This window comes from Sminthopsis crassicaudata, chromosome 2, assembly GCF_048593235.1.
Source record: "Sminthopsis crassicaudata isolate SCR6 chromosome 2, ASM4859323v1, whole genome shotgun sequence".
Lineage (NCBI taxonomy): Eukaryota > Metazoa > Chordata > Mammalia > Dasyuromorphia > Dasyuridae > Sminthopsis > Sminthopsis crassicaudata.
In genome coordinates this window covers 476,448,329-476,465,336 of record NC_133618.1, presented here as the reverse complement: position 1 = coordinate 476,465,336, position 17,008 = coordinate 476,448,329, and positions in this window count along the sequence as shown.

Below are 17,008 nucleotides of genomic sequence, written 5' to 3'. Positions count from 1 at the left end.
ACTTTCTGGTTTAATAGGATCTGGAATTCACTCCCTCCTTACTGTCTCTTGAGTGCTTTTCTTTCTTTAAGATAAAGCTCAGGCATCTTCTGCACCAATCCTTTTCTTCCCTCCCTCTCAATCAAATGCAAAAAGAGTGGATTGGATTGGATGATCTTTAAGGTCCTTTCTAACTCAATATCCTGTTATGTTTTCCCACTTAAGAAAGTTCCTGGAATAAAATGAATGACATCAGTACCTTATATTTGTCACTCTCCATAAATGGCTCCCTTAGGTACGTTGATTGATTGTTCCAAATGAAGACTGTACTCCCATCTCCATCCTATTTATTTTTGTCATTTTGTATATCTTTCTGCAAGTAACCTCTCAAGAAGAAACTCCCAACCTATTTGTGTCTTCTACTCTTCCTCCCTCTCTCTTCTCAGCCTTCTTTTCCAAACTACTTTTTATTTAAGTATAGGGTACATGTTGCATGTTTATTTCATTTGCATTTATGCTATATTTGGTCATATATATGCTTGTTGTCCCGCATTAGAAAGTGTTTGTGAGTAATGATTATTTCATCCTTTGCATTTGTTTCCTTAGCTCCTAGACTAGTGCCTATTGCATAGCAGTTGCTTAATAAATAGCTGTTGATTAATTGATCATTTGATAGAAAATTCAAAAGCCCAGAGTCATTGATCAGTAATAAGAACCACAATAACAGTATTCTATAATTTACAAATAGCACTTTATAGATTCAAAGGATAAATATCTTACTTCATCCTCACAATAGCAGATGAACAGTCCAAGTTTTATAATAGTATTCTTGAGATACTAAAAGGATCTGAGGAAGGCCTTCAGAGACTCCTTTATGGAGACTATGTACAGGAATGAGGAGAACTCCATCTTTAGAGTCCAATGAAACAGTGTGTAGTAGCATAAAAAAGTTGGGGTTGGAATTAAGGTGATTTGCTGTTGAATTCTTTCTCTGCTACTTAGTATAAGAGTTTGGATAGTTCATTTCACATCTGGTCAGGAGTTCCTGAACTATAAAATCAGGGTATGGATAAGATGACTTTTATGTTTTTCATTCTGTGATGATGATTTTGAATATGCAGAATATCACAAAGGAGAAGTTATAGAGGGGTTGTGATTTTGTATTTAAACAAAATGGACTTACCAAAGTATCTGTGTAAATGACTATACAGTACAGCTTCTGTCCTGCTACTACTTAATTGAGCATGGTTGGTGGAAATGAAACTCTGTTCAGCAACATTCATTATTTGTTGAAAGGAACACTGCCCTGGGAGCCTATAGATCTGAATTCAGTCTAGTCTTTACTACCAAGTAGTTGTATAATGATGGCACATCTCTTTTCCTCCTTTTTCGCCTCTACCTCTTAGAATCCCTACTTTTGTCCAAGCTTAACTCCTGTGTGAAACTTTTCTGGTCTCTCCAGTTTTTAGGGACTTGCTCTACCCAACATTACATTGTATTTAATTTTAAAATATTTTGAAAATATTAACATATGTATACTGTATATATTTTATTCACCTAAGGAATGTAAGACTCTTGAGGTGAAAAGTTTTTTTGTTTTTGTATCCCTAAAATGTAGCAATATGCATATGTATATATAACACATGCAATGTTTGTTATATATACTCACATGTATTTAGAAATTTATGTATATGTATAAATGTATTTATACATTCAGCATTAGCAAATATGTATTATATATGCACAATTGCATATATAATATGTAAATAAATTATGCATATGTGCATGTGTATATGTGTGAATAAGTTTAAAATCCACACCATGGACTCAAGCTTACTCTCTCTGATCAATTCAATCTCAAAGACAAATTCTCTGCCCCTTTAAGGAGAAAATAGCTCAGCCTAAGTAAAACTAATGTTGTCCTATCATGGTCTCTCTGGGCCTCATTTCCCTCATCTATAAAATGAGGGTCTTTGACTAGGTGATCTTTATGCTTTGATTTAATTCATCAGAAGATGGACAAATGGCTCTCTACAGGAGGAATTAGGCCCATCAAGCAGGACCAGGGAGAAGTCCTCCCAGCATCTCAGTTCTCACTCCACAAGAGGCTATTCCAGCCACAGATAATGGGAGCCTGCTGGCTTCACAAGCTGCTCCCCAAACAATTGGCTGCTTCCATGGTAAGGCTGCTTTTCACGACATCACAACCTCCTTGTGCAGGCCTGGCTTGGCAGTTTGTCACCACTAAGAATCTCATATCCTGGGCTCACCCTACACTATTAATCTAGGAAAAACGCATTGTCAAACCTAATGAAAAAGGGGAAGTCACCAAGGAAAAGTTGTCCACACCTAGGGCTGACAGTTGTCAGGTACGCTCGGATCCTGTCTGAAAAAATGCTAAATGAACAGAAACAATGGGAATGAATTTAGAAACAAAAGAAAAAGAGAGGGAGAGAGATCTCAGGCTTGTGCAGGTGCCCCAGAGACCCGCAGATGGGGGTTGGGGACCAGGACATTAAACTCCAGGTTCCTCACACAGCTTCTGGTGAGAGGCTATACCCATTATGTTTGGAGAAGGTTAATAAAAGGCAGGTTTCATGAGCTCTGCAGGGAATCTCTTTCTCTCCTTCCCCCTGTCCTTTGGGCAAGACTAGAGAAGATCCTTCTGTGTCTTTGAGTGTTACATTGTCCATTTAAGAAATGCAACCCCTACAGCTCAGGATAGGGAAGTGCGGGAGAGGTGAGATGTGATACCTTTTCCTGAGCCCACATGTTTGTACTAAGAATGGGGATAGAGAAATGTAGCTAGAGCTGGACATGAGCCAAGAGGATTAGTATGTGCTCATGGAGGCACATTTAGTAAATGTCTGATTTGAACTCAGATCTCTTTGATGACAAGTCAAGTACTCTATTTACTACACTATGGTGACTCTGATGGGTTTTGGGTAGAGAGCCTTTGATGGTCAAACTGATACACTGCCCCCTTCCCCATCCCCAGTTGACCCTCTTTGTCTCTAGGAATTGCAAATCTAAACACACAGTCCCCTGGGAGCAGAAAGACTTCATTGGCTTCTAGGCAAAACAAAACGTCAAGACATTGTGAAGAGGTGGTTTGTTTGACAGGTTGATAGTAAGGCCATCAAGTCTGAGTATTTCTGACTAATGAGAGATCTCGAACATCATTTTTCTTCTCATATCACCTGAAATGAGAGAAAGTTGTTCTATGTGCTTGGGGTTGAACTGGGATTTCTTTCACATGAGCTCAGGAAGTTTTCTCTTTTTCCTTTCATCTCTTTCCCTCCTATCTTCTCCCATCTAAGGGCAATATCTTTTCTCTCTCAATTTCATCAAACACTTCTCAGCTCTAAAATCTACTTTCCCTGACCTCCTGTCTTGCATAGTGAGCACTGAAAGAACAGACAAATAAGTTTCTTCTCAGTGTTCAAAAAAATTACAAAATCTAAAGTTCGAAAAGACCTCAGCTGCTAGCCAAAATAACCAGAAAGTGAAAAAAAAAAGAATTTTCTCTACCTTATGGGAGACAGAGTAGTGCAATGAAAATAAGCATTGAGGAGTGACATTATAGTGACAAATTAGAGGATCAAATTATTTTTTTAATATATAGATAGAGGAAGAGTCCATGATTAAACAAGGTATAGAAAAGATCACTGGAGATAAAATAGATAATTTTAGTTACTTAAAATTTAAAAGATTTTACACAAACAAAACCAATGCAGAAAAAATTAGAAGTGAAGTAGGTAATTAGGAGGGGGAATCTTTGCAACAAGTTTTGCTGATAAACATCCAATATATAAAGAACTTAAGACACATTTATGAGAATGAGAGAAATTCCACATTGAAAATTCAACAAAGGATGTGAACAGATAATTTTCAATATACTCAAGTTATCAATAGTCATAGAAAACGTTCCAATTCAATAATAATTAGAGAAATGGAAATTAAAGTAATTTTGATGTTCTATTGTAGACCTATCAAATTAGTAAAGTTGCCAAAAGAAGAAAATAATACATACTGAAAGGGCTGTGGGAAAATAGGCATATTAATGCACTGTTGGTCAAGCTGTGAATTGGAACAGCTATTTTAAAAAACAATTTAAAACTATGCCCCCAAATTCATTAAACTGAATACCCTTTGATCATACAATACTATTACTAGACCTATATCCCCAAAGAGATCAAAAAAGAAAGAAAAAGACCCAAATGTATGAAATATTTATAGCAGCCTTTTTTTTTGTAGTAGTAGTAGTAGTAGTAAAGAGTTGGAAATGAAGGGGTGCCTGTTTGTTGAAGAATGGCTGAACAACTATTGTATATGGACATAATGAAAAATAATTAAAATTTCATATAATATATAAGGGTACAAATGCATAATGAATATGATGGAATATATCATAAGGAGTCATGAAAGAATATTTTATTGAAACTTGAAGAGACTTCACTTGCAGAGTGAAGCGATCATAACTAGAAGAATTTAAATAATAACAATAGAACCATAAAGAAATAACAACTTAGAAAGATTTTAAAAATCTGGTCAATGGAATGAATGGTCATGATTCCAGAAAACCAATGATGAAGCATGTTACTGATTTACTAATTGAGCAGTGATGTACTTGGGATGCAGAAGTATATATCCATATGCATATGTGTGTATACATATATACATCTATCTATCTATCTATCTATCTATCTATCTATATTAGATGTTTTTGACAGTTTTTTTATTTGATTGACCATACATATTTGCCATAAAATTCTCATCACCAAAATTAAAGAATAAGAGTGAGAAAGCAAAAATTGATTTCTTATTGAAAAAAATTAATTAAATGAATTTTTATAAAGTGGTTATCTAGTCTTTTCTAGATGGTTTCAAGTAAGGACAAACACTATTTCCCCAGGTGGCCACTATAGGATACTTCTGTTTGTTATAAAGTCCTTCATATCAAGTCCAAATTTATCTCTCTTCTCAGTTAACTTTCAAAAATCATTGGTATTAGCTTAGCAATCAATCATAGAATCAGCTACATCCATCGCAGTAAATAGGGTGTGAGGTCTGGAATTAAGAAAACTTGAGTTCAAATCCCTCCTTAAACATAGCCAGGCAATTTAGAGCAAATAACATTGGTTTGCCTCAGTTTCCTCATCTGCAAAATGGGGATAAAAATAATATCTACCTTCCAGGGTTATTGTGAGAATCAAATGAGATAATATATGTAAAGTGCTTAGCATACTGCCGGTAGGCCCTATATAAATGTTAGTTACCATTATCATCATTATACGTATCTGTCCCTCAGTACTGTAAGTTCTTATGGGCCTGGTTCTTCAATCTGTTGGAGGTAGTTAAATAATCTCTTATTATATCTTTATTTTTCCTGTGTTTCCATGTTTCCTTAATTTTTTTATTCTTCTAACTTTCCTAATTCAAAGATAATTCTTCCTAGGAGAGAAACAGAAGTGAAAATATAATTTGAGTAGTTTTTTTCTAATATACATTAAATATGATAATATTATAATTACTATAGTATTATTACACATGCTATAGGATACACTATTTTGTTATCCCTTTTATCTATTAATTTTTTTTGAGCGACACATAGCTTTTCAGTGTCATATTCCATTCATGAGTAACATCCTCCAAAATCTCCATGATACCTATGATGTCAATGCCACCTTCAGGTAAGGATGCACTTTTCATTTAATTAGTTATCTGTCCGTTTAATCAACCAGTCAATTGGCCAGTAAGCCTCTGTGTGTGTCTAATCCTGTGTAAGCCCATACATAAATCAAAAACTAGAAGGGCTTTAGAGATGTCTTAGTTGAAAACTTGGAAATCGGAGGGTTAAATGACTTGCCATGGTTTTATAGCTGTCAAAACTGAAATTGTAACCCACAAGTTCTGACTCTAAATTTCAAACTGCTTTTGTATACCATATATGAGACATACAAGGAAAAGAAGGAGCATGAGCCCCACTTTCAAGGATCTCACAATTTGCTTGTAGAAGGAAGGAAGGAAAAAAGAATGGAAGGAAGGAAGGAAAGAAGGAAAAATGGAAGGAAGGAAGGAAAGAAGAACGGAATGAAGGAAGGAAAGAAGAATGGAAGGAAGGAAGGAAAGAAACAAGTATTAAACATCTACTGTGTGCCAAGGACTGTGCTAAATGCTTTATAAGTAGTATTTTTTAATCATTACAAGTTGCAAGATAGATGTTATTATTATTCCCATTTTAAAGTTGAGGAAACTGAGGTTGCGAGAGGCTAAGTAATTTGTCCAGGGTCACAGATCTAGTAAACGTCTAAGGCTGGATTTGAACTTAGTGTTTTCTGACTCCAAGTTTAATGATTTACTCCATTGTATTATCTGCTGCCTCATAGTAGAGACAGATTACCATTCTCTTCCTCCCATTCAGGGATCCAACATGACATTTGGTTCCTGGTTGGGAAAATTTAATAAATGTTATTTTATCTCTGGTCTCTTGGACTAACTACATCTCTTCAGCCAACACAAGAGGGACTGTATCGAATAGCAGTTTAAGTTTGTAGGAATAGGAGAGATTCCTCCTATTCAATAAACATCTCAACAAGGCTCAACAGGAGCTCTGAAATCCTCCCTGAATGAAGATTTTTATGAATGTTATGTAATCCTGCTGCTTCTTCAAGACAAAGATATTCAATTAGAAGTGCCCTGGAGAGTTACAAATGATTCTGTCCAAGATGTAGGCTGGGGAGAGAAGATGTAAAATCTTTGTCTTGATTATATTTAAGGGAACCCACTGGGGTTTGTTCTTGGCTCCTCAAAGTCACTGGGTACGGTTCATCCAAACCAGATTTCATGCATGTGTCTCAATTGCCTTCTTGCCAAAATTCCCCCTTCCAGATGTGTGTCTCTGTGACAAACAGGAGCCTCTGAAGTGAACATACCAGTTCTAGTGCAAGGACCTTCTTCCCAGTGCAGATATCTCATCTTGATTTAATCTACACATTCCCAAAGAATGTTCTTTCACCATCAGCATCTGGATTTCCACATAAGTAGTGAATTTCTTTGCCTGAGTACCCAAACCTGCTCAACCTCATGCTCCCAGAAACACAAAATCTTGAAGTGTGAAGGAAACTCAGAAATGATCTCTGACTATCCACACTTATATAGAAATCATCTCTATAAAAATCCTGAAAAATGTTCACTCAACTTTTATTCAAAGGTCTGTAGAGAAAAGAAATTTGTCCATCTGTAACCTCCTTTCATGCTTTTTGCCCTTTGGAGTCAAGCATGAGTAATCAAATCCATCTACAAACCTTCAAAAATATGAAGATATGCCCTTGATTAAGGCTTCCTTTTTCCAGGATAAACTTACTCAATTCTTTAAATTTACCCTTTCATCATTATACTGATTGCTCCTCTCATCATCTGCTTTCTTCTACCTGTTTCCCCATGTTCTTCAGTATGTTAATTTTCTTCATTTTTGGTTTCTATCACTTTCATTTCTTGATATATCCTTCCCATGCCTCAGACACAAAGCCATGCTATTAATAAAGAATAGAAATTGTGGGGAAAGTACAGTTCAGTAAAACTAACCAAAATATCAAGCTAGGTAAACAGTTACTGTCTCACTCCCCACTCAGTTTTACACTTTAACAAAGAAGAAAAGGAAAGGCATTCTTTTCCCTTCTTCTTTTTAACAGTATTTGGTTTCATTTTTTAGTGTTCTTTCCATTTATATTGCTATAGTCATTGTTTTTTCTGGTTCTATTTCTTTCAATTTACATTAGCCCATATAAGTCTTCTTGGTTGTACTTTTATTTTCCATTAGTCCATATAAGTCTTCATATATCTGCATGTATGTACACATGTACACGTATGTACATATAACTATATATCATATTCTTCATATTCATCATTTCTATTACATCCATATAGCATAATTTTTTAGTCATTTTAGTCAGTTTCTGCTTCTCATCAATACCCTTCATAATTTTCAGGACTGAGCACAAAACTTCAGATGTAATGAAGAAAACAAATTTTGTGCTCTCCCACTTCCACCCTATCATGTGCTTATAAAATACATTATTGATTTTATTTATATTAAATTCCATCTAATTGGTATAAAAATATCCTGATGTTTTAACTTTTTAAAATAAATTTTGTTTAGTGACTTAATGTCACTCCACAGCACTCCACAGATGTCTACATTCATAGTCAGTACTCAATAAACACTTGTTGATTTGCTGAAAAGTTGATACCTTGAAGAATAAAGTTAGAGGCCGACCTAATTTATTGGTGACCTTAATGAAGGACTCAGAAGTTTGTTTCTAAGTGATGCCAAAATAAATTGAAAAATATAAAATATAAAATTTAGCCTAGCTTTCTATTTATTCATTTCCTTCAAAAATTATTTGAGTGAATCACATATTGATCCTCCATCCCAACCCTGAAAACTCTGGAAATGGTCCATCTTGTACATATAGGTCAAATGCTAAATCTGTGGATGCATTCACTAGGTATAATATGAAAACATTTTGAATGCCTAGGGTGGAATTCAAAAAGAACTAACCAGAATTATGAAAAACTCTATCTGTTGCTAGCTTCTGACTTTATCATTTTACGAAAACTGCTCCCTTAACAGTTACTAATGATCTCTTAGTTCAAAAAGGCCAAATCTAATAGCCTTTTTTCAATTCTCATTTTTCTTGACCTCTCTGCAATCTTTGACACTGTTGGTCATTCTCTCTTTGTTTTTTTCAGGACACCACACCCTCCTGGCTCTGGTCCAGTCTAGTTAACACTTCTTTTCTGTCTCCTTTGCTGGATCTTCCTCCAGATCACACCCTCCTCCGACTGTGTGTTTCTTAGGGCCTTTCCCCCCCCTTCTTTTCTTTTCATTCTATATTACTTCACTGGGTGATCTCAGCAGCTCTTATGCATTTAATTACTATCTCTAAGCTAATGATTCTTAAATCTACCTATTCTGCCCCCATTTCTCTGCTAATCTCTCATATAGCATCTCCACCTGCCTTTCAGATAGCTCAAAATGAATGTCTAGTAGGCATCTTAAATTCAGTATTCCCCAAACTCATCTTTCTTCCTAAACTTTCCCTTCCTCTTTTTCCCCCTGTTACTATTAAAGGCAACACATCCTCCTGGTCCCTTAGACTTCTAACTAGTAGTCAAATTGGATTCTTCATAATCTCTTACATCCCATATCCAAGGAGTTGCCAAGGCCTGTCAGTTTTACCTGTGTAATATTTCTTGAATATTATGAATGCCCTTCTTTTCTCTATCACTCTAGTGTATATCCTCATCACCTCATACCTGAATCTTTGTAATATCCTTTTTCTGGGTCTATCTGCCTCAAATTTCTTTTCACCCCAGTTTATGATCCATTTAATCACTAAAGTGATTTTTCTAACATACATTTCTTTTTTTTTGACTAAATTTTTTTTATTTTTAAAACATATACATAGATAATTTTCAACATTCACCTTTGCAAAACTTTGTGTTCCAAATCTTTTTTTCTTCCCTTCCCCAACCTTTACTCTAGATGGCAAGTAATCCAAAATATGCTACATATGTGCATTTCTTCTATACATATTTCTACAATTATCATGCTGCACAAGAAAAATTAGATCAAAAAGGAGAAAATGAGAAATAAAACAAAATGTAAGTAAACAACAATAAAAAAGGTGAAAATATTATGTTGTGATGTATACTCAGTCCCCACAGTCTCTCTCTCTTTGGATGCATCTCTCTATCACAAGACCATTGGAACTAGCCTGAATTATTTCGCTGTTGAAAAGAGTCATGTCTATCAGAATTGATCATTGTATAATCTTGTTGCTGTGCATAATGTTCTCCTGGGTAATAATCACTTTACTTAACATTAGTTGATGTAAGTCTCTCCAGGCTTTTCTGAAATTATCCTGCTGATTATTTCTTATAGAATAATAATATTCCATAACATGCATACACCATAACTTATTCAGTATAACTTCTCTAATTGATGGGCATCCACTCGGTATCCAGTTTCTTGCCACTACAAAAAGGGCTGCCACAAACATTTTTTTTGCCACAAACATTTTTGCACATGTGGGTCCCCTTTCCCTCCTTTATGCTGTCTTTGAGATACAGGCCCAGTAGAGACACTGCTGGATCAAAGAGTATGGACAGTTTGGCCCGTTGGGCATAGTTCCATTTTGCTCTCCAGAATGGTTGGATCAGTTCACAATTCCACCAACAATATATTAGTGTCCCATTTTTCCCATATCCCCTCCAACATTCATTATTATCTTTTCCTGTCATCTGACAAGTGTGTAGTGGTACTTCAAGGTTGTCTTAATCTGCATTTCTCTGATCATTAATGATTTAGAGCATTGCTATATGACTACAAATGATTTTAATTTTATCTGAAAATTGTCTGTTCATATCCTTTCACTATTTATCAATTGCAGAATGGCTTGAATTCTTTTAAATTTAAGTCAATTCTCCACATATTTTAGAAATGAGACCTTTATCAGAACCCTTGGACATAATTTTTTTTTAGTTTGTTGCTTCTCTTCTAGTCTTATCTACATTGCTTTTGTTTGTACAAAACCTTTTTGACTTAACATAATCAAAACTATCCATTTTTGCATTCTATAATGTGTCTAGTTCTTCTTTGGCCACAAATTCCTTTCTTCTCCACAGATATGAGATAGGTTATTCTTCATTCTTCTAATTTGATTATAATATCACTCTTTATGTCTAAATCATGATCCCATTTTGCTCTTGTCTTAGTACATAGTGTTAGGTGTGGGTCAATGCCTAGTTTCTGCTACACTAATTTCCAATTTTCCCAACAAGTTTTTATCAATTAATGAGTTCTTATTCCAGAAGCTGGGGTGTTTGGGTTTATCAAACTTTAGATTACTATAATCAAAGCCAAATGGCTCCATTGTAAGCTCCTTTGGCTTCTTACTGCCTCTAGGATCAAAACGGTCTGTTGGGCATTTAAAGTCCTTCATAATTTAACCTCTTCTATCTTTCTAGTCCTTTAATCCCTTACTCTCCAGCTTGTACCCTTTGACTTCCTGGCTGCTTCATCAACAAGAGACTTCATTTCTTAGCTCCAGGCATCTGTCTTCCATGACCGGAATGCTCTCTCTCCTATACTCTGATTACTGACCTCCCTGGTTTCTTTTAAGTCCCAACTAAAATCTCACATCTTATAGGAAGCCTTCCCCAACTCCTCTCCATTCCAATATCTTCTCTCTATAAGTCATTTCCTATTTATTCTGTATATTTCTTACTTTATGTGTATTTGTCTGCATGTTGTTTCTCCTATTAGATTGTAGGATCCTTGAAGACAGAGGATTTTGCCTCTTTTTGTATTCCTCTTTTTGTATTCCCAGCACTTAGCTCAGTGCCTGGCATACAGTAAATGCTTAATAAATGTTTATGAATAGAATTGATTCTTCTGAGTGGTTGAATGCACTTCTAACCCGAATTAAAATTATAGATAAACAATAGCTATGCATCAAGGCTGTAGTAGCAAACCCAGAGGTCCTGGCAGCCCACAAACTAAATAAGAGCTGATGAAGCTGTTCTCTAGTGAAGGAAGAGAACATACCGTTGGATAAATGGAGATGTTTCTAAGAAAGAGTGAATTTGAATTTCAAGGAAAACCTAGATGAGGTTGTTTCTTTGAAACTTTGCCAGCTTTCCAAACTGTGAGGTTGGGACACCAATTAGTTTTAGCATCATTGGTGTTCCTCTCTGGTGTCTTTTCCCTGGCTTCCCTGCACATGCCCTTTTCCAACAATGACTCTCAGGAATATTCAGTTCCACTGACCTTCAACACCAGGATTTTATAGCTCACCGATTTTGTTCTCACCCTCTGGTATTTAAGCTGTATCTTTACCCCTCATCAACACCTCTAAGCCATTCTTATCTCTCAATATCAGTGTGAGGAAGAGAGAAAATGCTCCAAAATGAATTGCTCTTCCTCTTAACTGTTTTCTTTCCAACTTCAAAACTATTTACAGGAGGAGTCCTTTGTAGGACTATATTAGAAGGGATAGATGTGTCCTAGCTTTGCAATTCCAGACTTGGTATATTGTACCCTTATTGTATGGAGTACTATATGATCCAGTAAACATTGTAACTTGTGAATTAAAGGAATCTTCATGTTATACCAGACTTCTGCTAGGTTTGAGTGGAGTGATGATGAAGAGGGAGCAAAGAACTGATGCAGAGAGAAAAAACCTCATCTTAGGGATTTTTCTTTTTTTTACATCCTAGACTTCCTGCACTGGCCTCTGTAGAGTCTATGATCTTCCTACCCAAGTATCTTGGTCCCCTCCCTAAGGGCTCACCAGGCACAGAGAAGTTGTCTCTTGGGTAATGGAGGTAGATAGAACCAGCCAGGTGCACATTTCAAATGCATATTAAAAATAAAAAATAAAAAAGTTCTCAGCTAGCTGTCTTGTCCATCTTCAGCCATGTCCCTGGGGTCCAAAGCATTGAAATTGCAAGGTGCCCCAGCAAAGAGAGTCTGAGAGATATATGCTACATGACATAGTCACTGAGAGTACATTGGAAAGATATACTGGTTAAATAATCTTTTGTGGTCTATTTTAAGCAACAGAGGGAACATGGCCACCTTACTCTAACCCTTAGAGATGAATCATGCGCCAGGGTCTCACAATCTCCTTTTTCCTCCCAAACGCCCTCCCAAAGAGTTAAAAAATCATTCTTGGAATGTTCCATAGGGCTGCAATGTTGACCGTTTGTCATTTTTATGAGTTTTCCACTTTGTTTTCTTTAGCTGCTATGTTGAGACCTGTACTCTCTGAAAGACAGACTCCAGATAGCTGTTCTCAGGGTGGATAGACAAAGAGAGTGGAGTAGTTTCCTTAGTAACCCCATCTCAGGGAGGATTTACTCAGCACCTCCTTCCAGGCAGGGTTACTAGGCGTAATTTTCACATGGATGGGTTTTTTCTACTGTCCAGTTCCAACTTGCCAGACATATAGTGGTGGGACAGAGCTGATAACAACTCGCCTGTCTTGTGATCTTGTGAAACTTTCCAATGCAGGGAGCACGGAGTGACTTGTAAACTCTTATCCTACATCAGCTGGGGTTAATCATGCCTGACCAAGCCAGGGAATTTGGGAAGCAGTGCTGACCCAACCTGTATCTGTACGAGGTTGAAACCATTAGTCCATTCAGTCTATTCTGTGAAAAAAAATGTGTTTCATCAAGACAAATCAAACATTTAGAGTAGACAAACTTTGAGAGAACTTTTGAATATATAATTGATATAAAAAACTCAGTCTGCCCCAGTCTGAGTTTGTTATATCACATCTCTCTCTCCCTAGTTTCTTCTTGGGCAATTCCAATTTCACCATTTTCTAGCTATGTGAATGTGGGCGTGTCATTTGATCTTGACCTTAGTTTCCTAATCTATAAAATTTGAGTTGGACAGGATGGCTTGCAAAGTCTCTTCCAATTCAATAATTTACATTCCTAGGAGAAGAACAAATATAAGAGCATTTACTCTTGCTTTTCATGAAGCAGGTAGATGGTAAGGATAAATAAAAAAATATTTTGATAGCATTTTGAAGAGTGTACTGTTAACACAGCAATTCAGAGATATCATTTTTATGAGGATAAAATGAGGTAATATCTGTAAAGTTCTTTGGAAACCTAAAAGTACGATCTATGAGATGTTGATGAAGACATCTCCAGCTCTTTGCTTCTCTGATTCTATGGTGATAAGAATTGGGAATAAAAATCAAATTGTGATCTTGGGAAAGACAATTTATTTCCCTAATCAAAAATTTTTCTATTTGTAAAATGAAAGAGTATGGGTCTATGCGGGGTATGCAGTGGATAGAACACCCAGCTGAGGTCAGGAAAACCTGACTTTAAATGCATACTAGCTGTGTGATCCTGGACAAGTCACTTAACCCTGTCTGTCTCAGTTTCTTCATGGAGAGTCACATATGACTGAAAAATGTCAAAACAGCAACATTATGCAAGATAACCTTTAATACTTCTTCCATCTCTAAGCTCATTACTTGATCTTGTTTCCCCTCCAGATCCTGATTCTGAAGTGACATATTTGTCCATTTCCAAACCTATATCAAGGTTCTTAGTATTCATTCTCATCCAAAATGTCAGAGATTGAAGCTAGAAAAGCAAAACCTGTTTCAGGAAAAAAAGTGTCCATTAAAAGATTTTATATTGGGCTTAGTTTTTTTTTTCCTTCCTTGTTTAAAAATATATATTGGTAGCTTTAATTTTTCCATGATTTTTAATTTTTTTAATTATCCCTCTAAAACAGAGTCATCCTGTCTAACAAAGAATAAACAAGAGAAAAAAGACAGTTTAGAAAAATTAGCCAAAACATCAAATGAGTGTGTATATAATATTTGCTAGCCATAGTTCATCATTTCTGCAAAGAAGAGGGAAAGTTAAGCTTAGCTATTTATTTGGGAAAGGGACACTTGGGAAAATATTTTTATTGCCCTCTGGTAAAGTACTAGGAATTTGAAAGCACTTCTTGCAGCCCATAACAGTCTTTTTTTTTTTTCAGCCCAAATGATTTCAAAATTGGTCACAGTCTTTCTAAGTTGTCCAGTTAAGTTCAAATGCTATGCAAGCACATTTGCCTAGCTCAATCAAACTGTCTGTGTGTGTGTGTGTGTGTGTGTGTGTGTGTGTGTGTGTGTGTGTGTGTGTAAGAGAGAAAGAGAGAGAGAGAGAATAGTTTGTGACTCTTTTAGTCCTAGAACAGCTCAAATTCAGTCCTGTGAGACTCTCCTTATGCTGGTCTGTGTGGAGTCCTGAAAAAAAAATTGCTTCTCCCTCTTTTCCTTGGAAGCTAGTGTATCTGTGGCAATAAATACAGTGGTGGCTACAAAAGAATTTTCAAATAGAGAACATGAAAATCCTCCAGGAAGAAATGGAATCATTGACTTCAAGCACAGAAGAAAACTCACTAGATTTTTTTTTTTGAGAGAAAGTGCCCAGAGGTTTTAATGTTAGAAAACAGAAATTCCTTTCCATTCCACTTGGGTTGGTGCATCCGATGTGATTCGAGAGCCTTTAGTCTCCCCTCCCCATGATATTCAATCCTAGATGATGGAGTTAAATCCAGCGCATCCCGAAGTCTAATGGGTTAAATGCTTATTATCCCACTGTCTCATTTGTAACATAAGGAACCCACTACAATCCTGGTCCTCATGCAAAATTGCCAATTTATAGCAATATTCCTTGTTTAGAAAACAAGGCTATCCAAACACTATAATTACAATATGTACGGCAGGCAGATCCCTGCATTAATGCACAGGCTCCAGATACATTCGTCAAATAGAGTTTTTTTTTTTTTCCTCTTTGCCTTCTTCTCAGGGTACTTTTAAGTTCAGGGACAGAGAACATGTCTTCATTAGAAACATTAACATTCACAGGCTGTAGTAAATTTTGACAGTGAAAAGGTCTCTGTAACCTTTAGTTGTGCAGAAATTTACTTCCCAAGAAAATTACATCTGGCACTGTCTTAATTAATGCTAGCTTTCTTTTCTGAAAATTGTGGGCTTGTCAGTAAAAAAGGCAGAAAAACCTGAATTTAAAAGGCTGGACACAAAAGACGCCTAGAAAAAAAGCTCTGTAAGATTTCATAATATTGCTCTGTTTTTGTTCTACAGTAAGGAGATGAAAAGATCTCATTTGATTTTGCCAAATGCAGCAACATACATGTAATGTAGAATTGATTTGCATTTTCTCCCTTTTGTCTCGAAGTTTTATCATGTAAAGCGTGCTTTGGAAGGTATTCTATTTTAAAAGCAATAGGTCAAACAAAATCTATACCTACCAGGAAAAAAAAATAATGTATGACTTCATTTTTTTAGCCTTTCTCTAAATGCTCCTATTAATCCCAGGCAACAGTCAGAATTGTAGCTGTGTTTTCGCACATGAATTTTGATTATCTGACATTATCTTTTCGAGGTTTGAAATGGGTTCTAAATACGATGGGGAAGGCTGGTTTTCTCATTCAAATATTTCTATTGCATGTTGCTCAGATGTGTTATTTCAGTGGTAATGTTCAGACTTTCTTTGAGGTTTTCAAATTAAATTTCTTTCTTTCTTTCCTTCCTTCCTTCCTTCCTTCCTTCCTTCCTTCCTTCCTTCCTTCCTTCCTTCCTTCCTTCCTTCCTTCCTTCCTTCCTTCCTTCCTTCCTTCCTTCCTTCCTTCCTTCTCCTTTTGCTGGCTTTGATTTTTTATTATCTTGCATTATCTTCTTATATTTTGAATAAGATGTCAAATAATTATATCATGTAGTTTCTTTCCAGACAGCATGCTCTCTCTCTCCTCTCTCTCTCTCTCTCTCGTCTCGGCCGGTCTCTCTCTCTCTCTCTCTCTCTCTCTCTCTCTCTCTCTCTCATTCACACACACACTGCATGACTAGTGATGAAAAGGTCAATTTTTAAAAATCTCGGTTTGGGGTCTAGCTGGTAAGCATGGTCAGAGACAGAAATATTTGTAGAATTCTTAGATATTCTTATATTGTAAAAGTAAAAGAGGCTTCAGAGATCATCTAATTCAATGTATAATTTTACAGAGGGGGAAAACTGAGACCCAAAGGCAAAGTGGAGAAGCATCTTGCTTAAGGCCACACAGCAAATCAGTGGTAAACTTGTGCCACCCAGTCCAGTGCCCTTCCTACTATTTTATATTGCCATCACCCAGACTCTTTAGGGAGTGTCTGGGTTTCTGCATCATCTTTATGTTTTATCGAAAAAGAAGTTGGAAGATTATTTAAAAATATGTTTTTCTTGAAAATGAGAAAGGAAGTATTTTGTATGTAAAAATAGAGCAATAAGTCCTTTTTCCCATTTTTGACAATCATTTCCCTTACTTGGTAGAGTGGGTGAAGTTTAGGATAGACTCTAAATAGGCAAACCATACACTGTAACTTTCTGGGAGCACTTTAAATTAAGGTTCCAAGTATAAATAATTTATTCATGTTTATCAAATGAT